The sequence below is a fragment of the Rhipicephalus sanguineus genome, chromosome 3, assembly GCF_013339695.2.
Source record: "Rhipicephalus sanguineus isolate Rsan-2018 chromosome 3, BIME_Rsan_1.4, whole genome shotgun sequence".
Taxonomy (NCBI): domain Eukaryota; kingdom Metazoa; phylum Arthropoda; class Arachnida; order Ixodida; family Ixodidae; genus Rhipicephalus; species Rhipicephalus sanguineus.
Genome location: NC_051178.1, coordinates 72,780,697 through 72,794,974, shown reverse-complemented (window position 1 = coordinate 72,794,974; position 14,278 = coordinate 72,780,697). Strand labels below are relative to the sequence as shown.

At 50.2% G+C, this 14,278-nt stretch overlaps 1 protein-coding gene across 1 annotated transcript in view; it reads right to left on the bottom strand.

The window, feature by feature from the left end:
* Positions 1 to 14,278, bottom strand: part of LOC119386734 (cullin-2) — a 61,349-nt gene that overhangs the window by 27,693 nt on the left and 19,378 nt on the right. The gene's annotated exons all lie outside the window — the stretch shown is intronic.

Below are 14,278 nucleotides of genomic sequence, written 5' to 3'. Positions count from 1 at the left end.
TTAGAGAATAACGCGATCGCAGATCTGTACCCGGCACAGGAAGGCGACTCACTTGGTTGCATTTACAAATTTTACGTGAAGTTTTTATTTTTTCACAACTTTTCAAAATAACGAATTATTTTCAGCGGTCCCTTGACATTTCTATCGAGATCTGCAGCACTGTAAGACGATCTTGCTTCGCTTTCGCCCCGCACAGGTTTCCCCTTGTAAGCGAGAGTCTTAGTAGGGAGTACCTTGTAAAACAACCTAATTTCATCAATGTTAAACACGTCCCATTGTTCGTAGGCTTCCAAAATTTCTTGCAAGGTTGCCAGTGGCTACAGACATCTCTGTTTACAGCCGCACTTTCTCCGGAAACTGTCTTAAAGACAAGACGATGCCGCTTTTAAAAACGGCTCAGCAAGCCATCGCTCACCCGGAAGTCCTCGATCCGCATCCGAGAAACAATCTCTTTGACCTTCTCTTCCAAAATGGGCCGCTGATCGGGAAGTTCGCACTGTGCACACGCTTGAACCAGAGGAAAAGCACATCTTCAATTTCTTTGTACGTCGCCGTTCTCATCCGCATTCTGCCCGTGGGAAAGTTCCCAAGCTTGACAGCTTCATCAATCTTCCCTTTGCTTTTGAGTATCCTTGACAGCGTGGACTTAGGAATATAGAAATTCTGCGCAATTTCTGTCTTCGATAGGTTGTTGCGGTCAATTTCTTGGATGATCCTTACTTTCGCTGCGAGCGAAAGTGCATTGTGCTGCCGCTTTTTTTTTTTGTTTCCATCTCAAATATACGATGAGACGTATATAGATGAGAGCTGGGACAAAGGGTATGGCACGCGGTGCGGTGTGTAAATGTGTACTGCAGTGGCTGCGATGGCATGGCAAGTAGAGAACATTCCGGAAAAGCGAGCTGTATGTGTTGCAGCTGGACTCAACTCCCCTCAACCCCTTTAGGGGAGACGCTCCTCGAAACAAATTTTTTTTTTTATTTTTTGTAATAGAGACTTGAAAATTCTGTTATATGTATAGTTTTTCATGCAGATTTCAAATACGTCATTACTTTCCATGTAGCTGCTACAGTTGTTGAGTTATGTCATACACAATGGCAAAATGTTACACTTTTTGCGGGAACTCTTTTATGTACTAAACTTTCAGTAAAATCATTGTGTTGAATCTTATTCGACTCTTTGTAGACTGTAGAGTGCCAATATCTATCCAGATATTCCACAGAGATAATGGAACTAATAAAAAAAAATTGTACTCTGTAACTGATTATTTTCAGTCTCCTCTGAAACAGTAACCGAATATTTTCACAAGTAATGCTGACAGATAATGCAATTTCAAGTAGATATTTGCATTCTACATGTCTTGAAGAATACGTGTGCCAAGTTTTGTTACTATACAATAAATATAAGTTTATAAAGGGCTGCCCGCAAAACGTGAAATTGTCGAAAAAAATGAAAATGAGAAAAACGAGTTTGAAAGTTCGAAACGTTGGCATTTATCAAAAAAAGCACTATTTACATCAAATTGGGCCACAATCCGCCTCCACGTGTGCGTGGACGAAAGTGTAGACTTGGGGCAATCGAAATTTTCACAACACAGTTCGAGGAATGCCGAAAGTCCTTTGCACTTTCCAGCCGCCTCTTGGACGCCGAGCTTCCGTTCGCGGCAAGTTGGGCATGCCGAACCTGCCACAAGTGCCGTGAGCGCGCCGATTTCGCAAAGCATTGTGTTGACAGTAGGAGCACCTACCGGTCTAGGCTCACTCTCAAAGAATCCAATCTTCTTTTGGGATGCAGTGATAAATTCCACAGCAGCGTCAATTTCACAACCACTGTCGCGGGGTTCGGTGTCGGCGTTAGGCCTATCCGATATCGGAGCGTCGGGGGCATCGTCCATCGCTGTTGCTTTGGGAAGCGTCCGACGCCGTTTCCCTCGATACAGTGCAGACCACTTATAACATAACCGCATATAGTGCAGGACCGGTTATAATGCGGTCTTTTTCGACTCTCGTTTACCCTCCCATAGAACCGCATGTATACGCATACCGCTTATTCTGCAGTCCCCCAAGATGAGATACCGTTTATAATGCGGTTGCGGGAAAATATTTCTGACAAACGCGGTAGCGAGTGCGGTTCTCAAAGGAGGTACGCCGCTGGGGAGGGAGCGACGAGGTCGTTACAAAGGGCGAGGGTACGCACAGTGAATGAACGAGGGGCGGAGGGAGGGAAAAGACCGCGGCAGCGCTGTGCGGGCTTGCCGAGTGGGGAAGGATGGTGGTTGCCTAGGCGACGGAGTAGCCTTTGCACCGGCGGCGGCAACGCTCCGCGGCCGCTTGCCGGCAGCGCGTTCCGCGTGGAACGTACGATCGCGTCCTCATCAAGTGCGCTTTAAAGTAAGTTTCCTGCCGGGAAAAGCGTCGTCGTTATCACACTTGCTACAGATACAGTAAAAGCTCGTTAATTCGACTCTCGTTAATTCGGAAAATCGGTTAATTCGGACACGTCATCTGGTCCCTGTAAATATACGCATCACTCTATGAGACTGGGCGCTCGTTATTTCGGACAGATTTGACCGCAAATCGGATAATTCGGCGACTTTCGGGCCACTGGCGAGGCTCAAAAACGAAAAAAGAACAATTCGGAACAAAAGCGAAGCTCAAACGCAGCATCGCCATGGACATCAATTATTGACTTGGCTTGGATTGAGACTGGTTGAACGCCTTTTTTTCGCGTGTGGGTTTTGTTGCTTTGCTCCCGTTGGCGTGCTGCATCGTTGATCGCCGATTTATCGAGGAACGTTTCAGTACGGCTCCTTTAGCTTGATCGTTGCTGGTGCTTTTGTGCTGACTTCTCGTGCGACCGCACTCCGCCGATGGCAACGCCGGCGAAGCGGCCCAAGTACGAGGCCTAGGACTTCACCACCAAAGTAGAACTTTTGCGTACTCTGAATAACGGGCTCTCCCGACAAGAAGTGATGAAGAGTGATGAAAGAGGATCCTTCAATCGGCGGCAAGAAGCAAGGAACGAGTAACCGTACTTTTATCCCCCAACGTGACGGGAACAGAGCGCTTGCCGCTTCTCGTTATCGGAACGGTTCAAAAGCCACGCTGCTTTAAGAACATCAACAATCTTCCCGTGGATTACCGTGCCAACCGAAAAGCGTGGATGACGGGTGAAACTTTTGCGGTACTGCAGACATCATGCGAGCTGCTGAGCACCTTGAAGGGCTCAGAAAAATTGTGTCCGCGCGAATTTCTCCTCGAAAACAGACAAGCATCTGCGATTACCTTATAAAGTAAAAGTACGTTGAAAAAACTCTTGCATTTATTGTGTTTATTTCAGCCATTCGATAATTCGGACATTCGGTTAATTCGGACATTTTTTTCGTTCCCTAGAAATCCGAATTAATGAGCTTTTACTGTATCGCGTTTGCTACCGCGTCCGCAAAGTGAAAAGTTTTGCGGCTTCATGACGCGAGCTTTCGCCTTTTCTGCCAGTGCGCGAACTTAAACGAGCTTGGCGGGCTTTTGTCGCCGTTGATCTCCCGGCCGCGAACACAAACTTCGTATCACGCGCGCTGTTCTTGGGTTAGTGCTTGAGTGCGATCTTTTCGACGTCCGATCTGCATGTTGTCTTGGACAAACTTCCCGCGACAACGTGCTGAACCGCACGCTAGGCCTAATCAACGTTGGTTGCTTTTCGGTAGCGGTCGCGGGCGATAAAAGTTTCCGTTTGGTGCGGAATCAACGAAACTTTTTGCAATGGCTGCACTTGAAGGGAAGAGAATCATATCGTTAACGAAAACGAGGGCGTGGTTGGCACATGCAACTCTCGAATGGTGGTTCCCGATCCGATTGCAATGTCTTGGACATCGCATGCACGCCCGTGAAGTCGAACGATCACTACCGCTCAGCACGTGAAATTTCGGTCGCGATTCGACATGGTTTCTGTGTAATGCGCATACCTCGAGGAGTCGAGGTGGCCCGAAACGTAGTCCGCGAATTTCCGCGATGGCACTTTGTTTTGTTTGCTTTTTTCCCCCGTGTTCATTTCGTTAACAATGCGGGTCTTTCGCAGTTAATTTTTGAACATTCGGTTGTAAGCGCCCCAAATCGCATATGTCGATTATCGGACACGCGAGGCTACATGCTCAACACATTTTGCGCAAGTGCAGCCTTTGAAGAAGGTTGTTTTGGTTATAGTGCGGTACCGCTTATAGTGCGGATATTCGCGACTCCGGCGACTTACGTTATAAGCGGTCTATGCTGTACTTGTGGCGAGTCCTGAACTTTCGAACATCAGAACTGCGCTTTTTAGGGCTTGCCATGGCACGAAAATACAGAAGAAACGCGAAACAACTCGGTCACGGCGTTTGAGGCTTCGTTCTTTTGCCGGGGAGATGGGAGGGACGAGAGGGTGGAGCGCGCCACCGTCCAATGGCGGCCTCGCGCTGCGTGCCGCGATATTCAAAACGCTCGACGTACGCGTTGTTTTTCTAGTTTTTTCTTTATTCTGCGTGAAGATACGAGACTAACCCCTGGTGTATTGTGGAGAAGACAGCTTTACGCTGCATGCGGGCAGGATTGCAAATGGCGGGCACCGCGTCATTTTCGCAACAGAAGGACGCAAACTACACCATTTTTCGCGACTTTTGCGCATTTCTCGCGTCACCGCTTCTCACTTGGAAGCCTTTTTAGATAATTTCTCGTGCGAATTTGAGCTTGATATTTTCAGAAATAAAAGATTATAGTCCAAGGATGCCAATACAGCCGAAAAAAAAAAACCAAAATTTTTTCGGAAAACCGCGACTTTTCGACCCGCGTCTCCCCTTAAGTGCTTTGGACGAGCAGAGCTCGTCCTGCCCAAACTGTCCCCAGAGTGCTTTGGACGAGCACAGCTCGTCCTAGCGGAATAGGTACTCCCCTCTAGCGTTCAGGACGAGAAGCGCTCGCCTACAGCTTAGATTGCGTGTAATCCAGCAGATGGCAGCATTTACTTGACAATTCATTTTTCTTTTGCGGAAAGAGCGCGGCTTTTGTATGAAAAGATGGCTTGCCGTGGCGGCGACCCATGCATAGCTGGCTTGTCAATACGAAAAAGAGGCTTTTCATTTTCGTCACCTCCTTCGAGTGATGATTATTCGGATACAGAGGTTTATCTTGTGTCCGGAAGTGAAGACAGCGATGGCGGTGAATTGAGCAGCTCTTCCCGTGATGATGAAGACAGCTTGGAAGCGAACATCGCGAGTGCTCGCCAGTGGATCCTGCTTGATGCGGCAACAAGCCGCTTTGTGTTATTCCGTGTTTTGAAATTTTCCGCACAGTCCCGAAGCTTCCCATGTGAAATAGCCAAGGGTACTTAGCTTACACAAGTGAAGAAAGATGTGGCGTCTGCAACTGTTTTCTTTATAAGGTTTTTATTAGACCTGTGCGAATAGCAAAATTTTGGGTGCGAAGCGAATTCGAATATTGAAGTGTGAGTGCGAATCGAATCGAATATTTTTCGAATATTTCTCGAATATTTCTAGAATATTTCTCTAATACTTCGAAGCGAAATTGCAGAAAAAAAAAGTTAGAGAGGATTCCTAAGCATATTCTTATGACATAGCAACATGAAAGTGTTTCTTTTCGCTAGACTGATGAAGCACTGGCGGGGTGGTGTTTCATAGTTGTCTTATCAAGAATGAGGCAATGTAGAGGCCGAATTCTATTTATGTACATGATTTGGTGCAACCAAAGTGTTGCCCACAACACTTTACACGTGATAGGCAAAGATGCCATTTCCCCAGCCTCTCCTCCTCTTTCAACTTCTGTGGAAGCCCAACTCATATGGTGGACAAGGGTGTGCTCCCTTCAAGTCCGGAGTTTCAAATCCGCCTCATAGACGTCAATATATAAGAACATCTGAAGTTTTGGATGCTAAAATGCTTCGGCTTCCAATTTTTCGGACTTCCTGCCCAAATTTCAGGTCCAAAACAGAATTATTGAGCCCCCACCTCTGCCACATCTTTCATCTCCATGTTGGACCCAGCGTTTTCTTGAGTTAGTAAATTTGCGACCGTAGCAGAGCTTGAAAGGCAGCTTTGCCGCAATACCGGAATGTGATGAGGTGAAGCATATTGAAAATCTAGGCACCACTTCTACTTGGACGTTGACTGTCTCTTGGCAAAGTTCGACCGTAACGGAGCATGAAAGGCAGCTTTGCCGCAGTACGAGACTGTAATGAGGTGAAGCATATTGAAAATCTCAAGGGGTCACTTTCAATCGGACGTTGACTGTGTCTTGGCAAAGTTCGACCGTAACGCTTGAAAGTCAGCTTTGCCGCAATACCGGGATGTGATGAGGTGAAGCATATTAAAAATCTAGGGACCACTTCCAATCGGACTGTGTGTCTTGGCAAAGTTCGACCGTAACGGAGCTTGAAAGGCAGCTTTGCCGCAACACCGAGGTGTGATGAGGTGAAGCATATTAAAAATCTGAAGGGGTCACTTTCAATGGGATGTTGACTGTATTTGTTTTTGGGAAGTTTGAATAGTTCGAATAGTAAAATTCCAGTGCGAATCGAATCGAATAGCAAACACTATTCGAAAAATATTCGAAATTTCGAATATTCGCAAACCCCTAGTTTTTATTTTTATTAGCAGCAGGCAGCTGGTTTCCTATGTATTGTCCAGAAATAAACTTACTCCAACCTACTCCAACCGCTTGTCCCGGTGTCCCCCGTATCCGCGACCCTCCTGTCTTCACCGGCGCGGATGGCACCGACGTGGAGGACTGGCTCACGATATACGAACGGGTGAGCGTCCCCAATAAATGGGACGAAGCCGGCAAGCTGAGCAACTTGGTTTTCTACCTCGCGGGTGTGGCAGGCATGTGGTACAACAACCATGCATCCGATTTCCCGACGTGGTCCGCTTTCAAGACCGCCATCGTCGACGTGTTTGGCCGCCCTGCCGTTCGTAAGCTGCAGGCCGAACAGCGTTTGCGAGAACGAGCTCAGCAGGCCGGCGAAACCTTTACTAGCTACATTGAAGACGTCCTCGATTTGTGTAAGAAAGCCGAGGCCACCATGTCCGAATCTGACAAGATGAGGCACATTATGAAAGGCATCGACGACGATGCCTTCACGATGCTGCTCGCCAAAAACCCCAGCACAGTGGCCGAGGTCATCACGCTCTGCCAGAGCTACGAGGAGCTGCGCCGGCAGCGGTCGATGACCCGTCGCTCCCCATCCCGCGACGCCGAGCTCGCTGGCTTGTCGACCATATCCGACCACTCCGCCTTGCTCGCAGAGGTGAAGTCATTCGTGCGCGAGGAAATCGCGCGCCAGTTCTCACTGCTGGACTTTGCTCAACCTCAGTACGTTCACCAGCCGTCAACCACCCTTCCCCCTCCCCTCCGTCGAGCGATTGAGCAGGAAATCGCGGAGGTCATGCCTGAGTACCACCAGCACCGTCCGGCTCCTGCACCACTGAGTTACGCCCAAGTCGTCGCAAGGACGTCCCCAGTAATACCGACGGCAGCCCCACACAGTTACGCCGAAGCCGCCGCTAGCCATCAGTCCTTCGAAGCGGCTGTGCCGGCCACCTACGCCGACGTAATGCAGAGGCCACGACCGCAGCCCACGATGCAGTCATATCAGTCGCTGCCCCGTCAATCACGTCCTGCGCCATGGGCGGGCCTTGCTCCAGCAAACCGATGGCGCACACCTGACAACCGCCCCATATGCTTCGCATGCGGTTACGCCGGCCACGTGGCGCGTTACTGCAATCGCGTCCAGCCGCCTCAAGTCGTCTCGCCCGCCACCAGCCAGTCAAACCGCACATTTTACGCCCCACCTACGCCTCTGTCACCGACGTCACGCCAAGGTCCATCTACTCGGCGCTCTCCGTCTCCCCGACGTCGCTCACTGTCGCCGATGCGCCCACGTCCGGTCGCACGCGACCAGGAAAACTAGCCGTCGCAGTCCACGAGGCAAGGGCTGCGACGCTATCGAACTGCGAAAGCCCTCAGCGAAGCCCATCGAACGTGATAGACGTTTTTGTGGACGGGGTTCGCGCATCTGCCCTTATCGACACTGGAGCCGCCGTATCCGTTATGGACGCTAAACTAAGCCGCCTGCTACGAAAAGTGACGACGCCACTTTCCGGTCTTTCCCTCCGTACAGCCAGCGCCCAATGTATTCAACCGACGGCGGTATGCACAGCCCGTGTCATCATTCAGGACGCTCTGTACGCCGTCGAATTCATCATAATTCCCGCTTGCTCTCACGACGTCATCCTCGGATGGGATTTTCTCTCCCGCCACGACGCCGTAATTCATTGCGCACCCGCCGAAATAGAGCTCTCGCCACTCTCTAATTTGACGCCGGCAGACAGTCCATCGGCTGCGAGCAAGGTACTCGTCAAAGACGACGTCAAAGTGCCTGCAAACTCGTCAACGGCGGTGTCAGTCTACTGCGCCAGTCTATCCGACACCGTTGCACTCCTGTCGCCATATGACCGTGTTTGCACGAGGAAAGGCTTGCTGGTGCCTTTCGCGACCGTTCAAATCACTCAGGGCAGCACCTCTATTTTTGTAATAAACCCCTCTTCGTACAGTGTTACGTTGGTGCGAGGGGAATGTCTCGGCAGCGTGGAACCCCTCGAAGACGCACAAGTTATAGACGAGCCCGATGACTCGCACGGCCGAAGTTCCAGTATGCTCAGTGCTGTTTCGACGTCTGGGTCATCACCCGCTGACGTATTTGGTTCCTCCATAGCTGACAGTCTTACGCAGGTCCAGCGTTCTCAGCTTCTGGACCTGTTGGAAGAATTTCGCCCGTCTTTCGATGTCGCTCAAACTTCTCTCGGCCGCACGTCGGCCGTTACGCATGGCATCGACACTGGCGACCACCTGCCACTGCGGCAACGTCCATATCGCGTATCTCCCGCAGAACGCCGTGTAATCACCGAGCAAGTCGACGACATGCTTCGACGCGATGTCATTCGACCCTCTAACAGCCCCTGGGCGTCTCCTGTCGTTCTTGTTGCGAAGAAGGATGGTTCTGTGCGGTTCTGTGTGGACTACAGACGACTCAACAAGATCACTCGTAAGGACGTGTATCCACTGCCGCGAATAGACGACGCGATTGACAGCCTGCAAGGCGCCGAATTCTTTTCATCTCTCGATTTGCGCTCAGGGTACTGGCAAGTACCTATGGCTGATGACGCTCGACCGAAGACCGCCTTTGTCACGCCCGACGGCCTGTACGAATTCAACGTCATGCCGTTTGGGCTGTGTAATGCGCCCGCCACCTTTGAGCGCATGATGGATACCGTTCTGCGCAACCTGAAATGGCACACGTGCTTGTGCTACCTCGACGACGTCGTCGTGTTTGCTCCGGACTTCTCCACGCATCTTCAACGCCTCCGGCATGTTTTGACGCGTTTGAGCGACGCCGGTCTACAACTCAATCTAAAGAAGTGCCGATTCGCAGCACGACAGCTGACAATTCTCGGCTACGTCGTGTCGAAGGACGGAATTCTTCCCGATCCAGCCAAGCTTCGGGCCGTGACCGAGTTCCCCAAACCTACGTCCGTCAAAGAACTGCGCAGTTTCGTAGGACTGTGTTCCTACTTTCGGCGCTTCATTCGAAATTTCGCGACTATCATATCGCCACTGACGAAGCTCCTCGGAAGTAACGGGCCCCTCCATTCGTGGTCGTCAGAGTGCGACGACGCTTTCGCAAAGCTCCGTCGTTTGTTGACGTCGCCTCCCATACTACGCCACTACGATCCTACGGCCCCAACGGAGGTACACACGGACGCCAGTGGTGTAGGCCTCGGCGCTGTCCTTGCGCAGCGCAAACCAGGGTTCCCCGAATATGTCGTGGCATACGCAAGCCGTACGCTTACCAGAGCCGAGACCAATTACACAGTCACGGAAAAAGAGTGCCTGGCGATCATCTGGGCCCTTACAAAGTTTCGACCTTATTTGTATGGTCGCCCATTTGATGTCGTCACCGACCATCATGCACTATGCTGGCTGTCGTCATTGAAGGATCCCTCAGGGCGTCTCGCCCGCTGGGCACTTCGCCTGCAAGACTACGACATCCGCGTGCTGTACCGCAACGGACGCCAGCATGCTGACGCCGACGCCCTCTCGCGCTCCCCCTTGCCTGACGACAATGCGCCCTGCTCAGTATCTCACATAGCTGTTGCTTCAATCGACGTTCACACCATCGCTACCGAGCAGCGCAAGGATAAATGGATCACCTCGCTGATCGACTTGCTGGCGGATCCGTCGGCAACACCATCCACTCGCGCGTTGCGTCGTCAAGCCCACCATTTCGCCATTCGTGACGACCTACTCCACCGACGCAATTACAACGCCGACGGCCGCCAGTGGCTACTAGTGATACCCCGCAGTCTGCGTTCTGAAATATGCGAGGCCTTCCACTCTGACCCGCAATGCGCGCACTCAGGGGTAACCAAAACTTACCACCGCATTCGACAACGATACTTCTGGCGAGGGATGTACCGCTACGTGCAGAAGTTTGTTCGCTCCTGCCTCGATTGCCAACGCCGAAAACCTGGAACGCACGTGTCGCCAGCAGGTCTACAACCATTACCTTGCCCTAACCGTCCGTTTGGGCGCGTGGGCATCGATTTGTATGGACCACTTCCTCTGACTTCGGCTGGTAACCGCTGGGCCATCGTCGCTGTTGACCATCTAACACGATACGCCGAAACCGCCGCCCTCCCAGCGGCTACAGCGCGCGATGTGGCCTCCTTCCTGCTCCACCGATTCATGCTGCGTCACGGTCCGCCCCAGGAGCTGCTCAGTGATCGAGGCCGTGTCTTCTTGTCGGAAGTCGTCGAAGCCATTCTCAAAGAGTGCAACGTCGTTCACCACAAAACTACTGCTTACCACCCGCAGACGAATGGCCTCACCGAACGCTTTAACCGCACGCTCGGCGACATGCTCTCAATGTACGTCGCAGCCGACCACACAAATTGGGATGCCATTCTGCCCTTCGTCACGTACGCCTACAATACCGCCTCTCAGAGCACTACTGGTTTCTCGCCATTTTTCTTATTGTACGGCAGGCACCCGTCGCACACCATCGACACCATCCTTCCCTACAGGCCGGATCGATCTGAATGTGCGCCTATTTCGGACACAGCCAGGCTTGCTGAGGAATGTCGCGAGCTTGCGAAGACATTTACAACGCACGAACAAGAGAGGCAGAAGAGCATTCGCGGTGGCACCACCACTTCTGAGTGCACGTTCCTCCCTGGAGCGCTCGTGTGGCTCTCGGTCCCGACCGCTGCAACTAGCCTCTCTTCCAAACTACTGCCCAAATACGAAGGCCCCTACCGTGTCGTCGAACGCACGTCCCCGGTCAACTACATGATTGAACCCATTGAGCCATCTTCGGACATGCGCCGTCGAGGGCGCGACATTGTGAACGTGGAGCGCCTCAAGCCCTACCATGACCCGCTCATAGTGACCAGCTGTTAGGTCGCCGGGCGGCTCCCTTTGCGTACCCGGGGTAATTGTACAGAAGCATTAGAACGCTGTAATGGGCCGCCTCTTGAGCGCCTTCTAGTGGGTCGCCCTCTTCGCTTCTTGTCGGAGAGCACGCCCCTCGTGCGCTTGCTCGTGAGAGTCTGCGAGTCTGCGCTCTGTCGTTACTGTCGTCGCTGCGCATCGTCGCCATCGATCCCGCCGTCAATAAACGCCTTTACACTGTGTTGATTTGACTAACTTTGTGGTACAAATATTTTCTCAACATCGACTACCGTATTTACTTGCATAATGATCGCATTCGCGTAATGATCCCAACCCTAAATTTTGTCGTCAAAATTCGATTTTTTTTTCCCCACGTAATGATCGCACCCCGAACTTGCCGCAGCGATATGTCGTGTGCCAAGTCTAGCTGATGATCATCATGTTTACCATCTGTCGAACGTTACGTAAATACTAACTCTTCAAGACTCACCAAGTGAACTGCACGCACCAAAGAGATTCCTAATTTTTGCCCATCCTAGGCGGAAACGTGCCGTATTAGGATAGCAGTAAAGACAAATGCCGTAGCTTTCACCACATGCCCGCCATGTGTTTCTACGTCTGTGGCAGCTGAACGCGCCCATCTCTGTTTCTGTCCTCTAAAAGCGGACATGGCTATGCTGTTGCCGCAAATTTACCGATTTAAACGAAAGAATTCATTATTTCGACGGAAGAAACTGTTTTGACGCGCGTGACGCACTCACGACCTCCATGACTCATGAGAAAAAACGCCGCAAAAACGCGTTCGCTTAGCTCCGTCAGCCGCCATGTTTGTTTTGATCACGTGGTTTTGATATCCCGCAGTGCTACAGCGGCAGCCGCTTGTTGGTTGACTTGTCATCCCGCAGCAACAAGCTGCCGACGAATTCCCATAATTCCTAAAAAAGCCGCCTCGCCGCCATCGCTGCGTTTTTATAGGGACCGTAGTTTTTATCACCGTTTATCAACATGTTGGCGTGCTTTGTGGTTGCTTGTTTGAGTGCCTGTTCACGATGGGGCGATACGCGAGTTTCACTGCCGTGTTTAAGCTGAAGGTGGTTGATTACGTGCTCGAGCACGGCGACCGTGCTGCCGGCAGGCATTTCGGCGTCGACGAAATCAGAATACAGGCATATCTAACGCGCTCGACGGAACAGAAGATAACCTTCTGTGGGACTGCGATGACACTGCCGGTTCCGACAGGGAATCGAGTGGCGACGACACTGACGCCAGTGACGCTTCAGAGCCTGAATGAAAGTTAGGGGGTCAGTGAATGAAAAAATTAAAGGGCAATATGCAATGCATGTAGTTCCTGCATAATGTGTGCGTTTATTACAAAGGTAAGCCTTACTCTACTTTTATTTTTGGTTATGTTCATGATAGCTATCATAAGAATTCCGATATGCGACTTGTTTGCGTTTCCGGTGCTCGAAATATTATTTCGTGGAAAATTTATCCTGCGTAATGATCGCACCCCGAAGTTGGCGCCAATTTTTTTGAAAAAAAGGTGCGAGCATTATGCGAGTATGTACGGTAGCTACTTTTTAGTAGAATCAGATTCGAAATCAGCAGTAAAAAGAATAAGCACTTTTGGTTGGAAAATTTTCAAAAAAATTAAAGCACTTAGGGGTTAAGGAGTCCGCCGCTGTACGTGTAAGCAACTTAATGACTGTGCCAGCTGGACTAAACAGGCTTAACAGTTCAATCAACTCAAAACAAGAAAAAATCACAGCATATCCACGGAGTGAATGATGATGAGTGGGCGAAGCTGCGGAGGTTCATAGGTAAACCGTGAATCTTCCGTGAATTCTGCCCACTACATCATCACCGACGTGAGATCGGGCACGTTTATACTAAAGGTTCGATGAGTTATGACGACTTGCAGCTCACTTTAATTTTACATGTACGCTGTGAATTTTCATTGTTTAGAAAACCATTGCTTTAGAAAACATCTGGCGTCTTTCGTTAAGCAGCTGGCGTCTTTTCGTTTTGCTTTAGAAACATCTGGCGTTCTTTCGTTTTGCTTTTAGAAAACATGTGGCGTCTTTCGTTGGTTTATTTCATCAATCAACGGCATTTTGAACAAAATTTTTATTGTTTAATCACGCACAGGAGAAATCTCACCAGACACTACCTTGGAGGTAAATAATGGCTGCTAATGGGAATGAGAGACAGAAGAAGTCGGCTTTTAGCTAACACTTACACTTCTACTTCTACTAACGTTTCCTACTGGAACATACCAATGGCTGCTAATGGGGAATGAGAGACAGAAGAATTCGGCTTTTAGTTAACGCGCACACTGCGAATTTTTTATTGTTCAACAACGCACAGGAAAAATCTCCCACCGGCACCACCTTGGAGATCAAGATCTGGTACTAGCGTTACGACTGGTTACGCACTACTACGACTACAAGGGACGAACGGGTGCCGCCTTAAGGGGGGACGTGGCACTTAGGGAGTGAAAATCAACCAAAAAATCTAGTTTTTGCTGGCCATCTCTGCACGTTCCTGACATCATTGTGCACCTAGTTACAAATTTTCATTGCTGCATACCGTCTTCTTCTATCCAGATCTTACTATAAAAAAGCAGAACCGTGCATCCTGCCCTTTAAATTGAGGGCAAACGGCAAACAATTTTCATGCTCTTCCTGTAATGGAGGAGCAATATCTTTTGTTCTGTCTGGGTTATCATTATGATTTCTTTTTCGGTGCTAAGATAAATAGATGCGATGTGTCGTAAGGTAAATTTT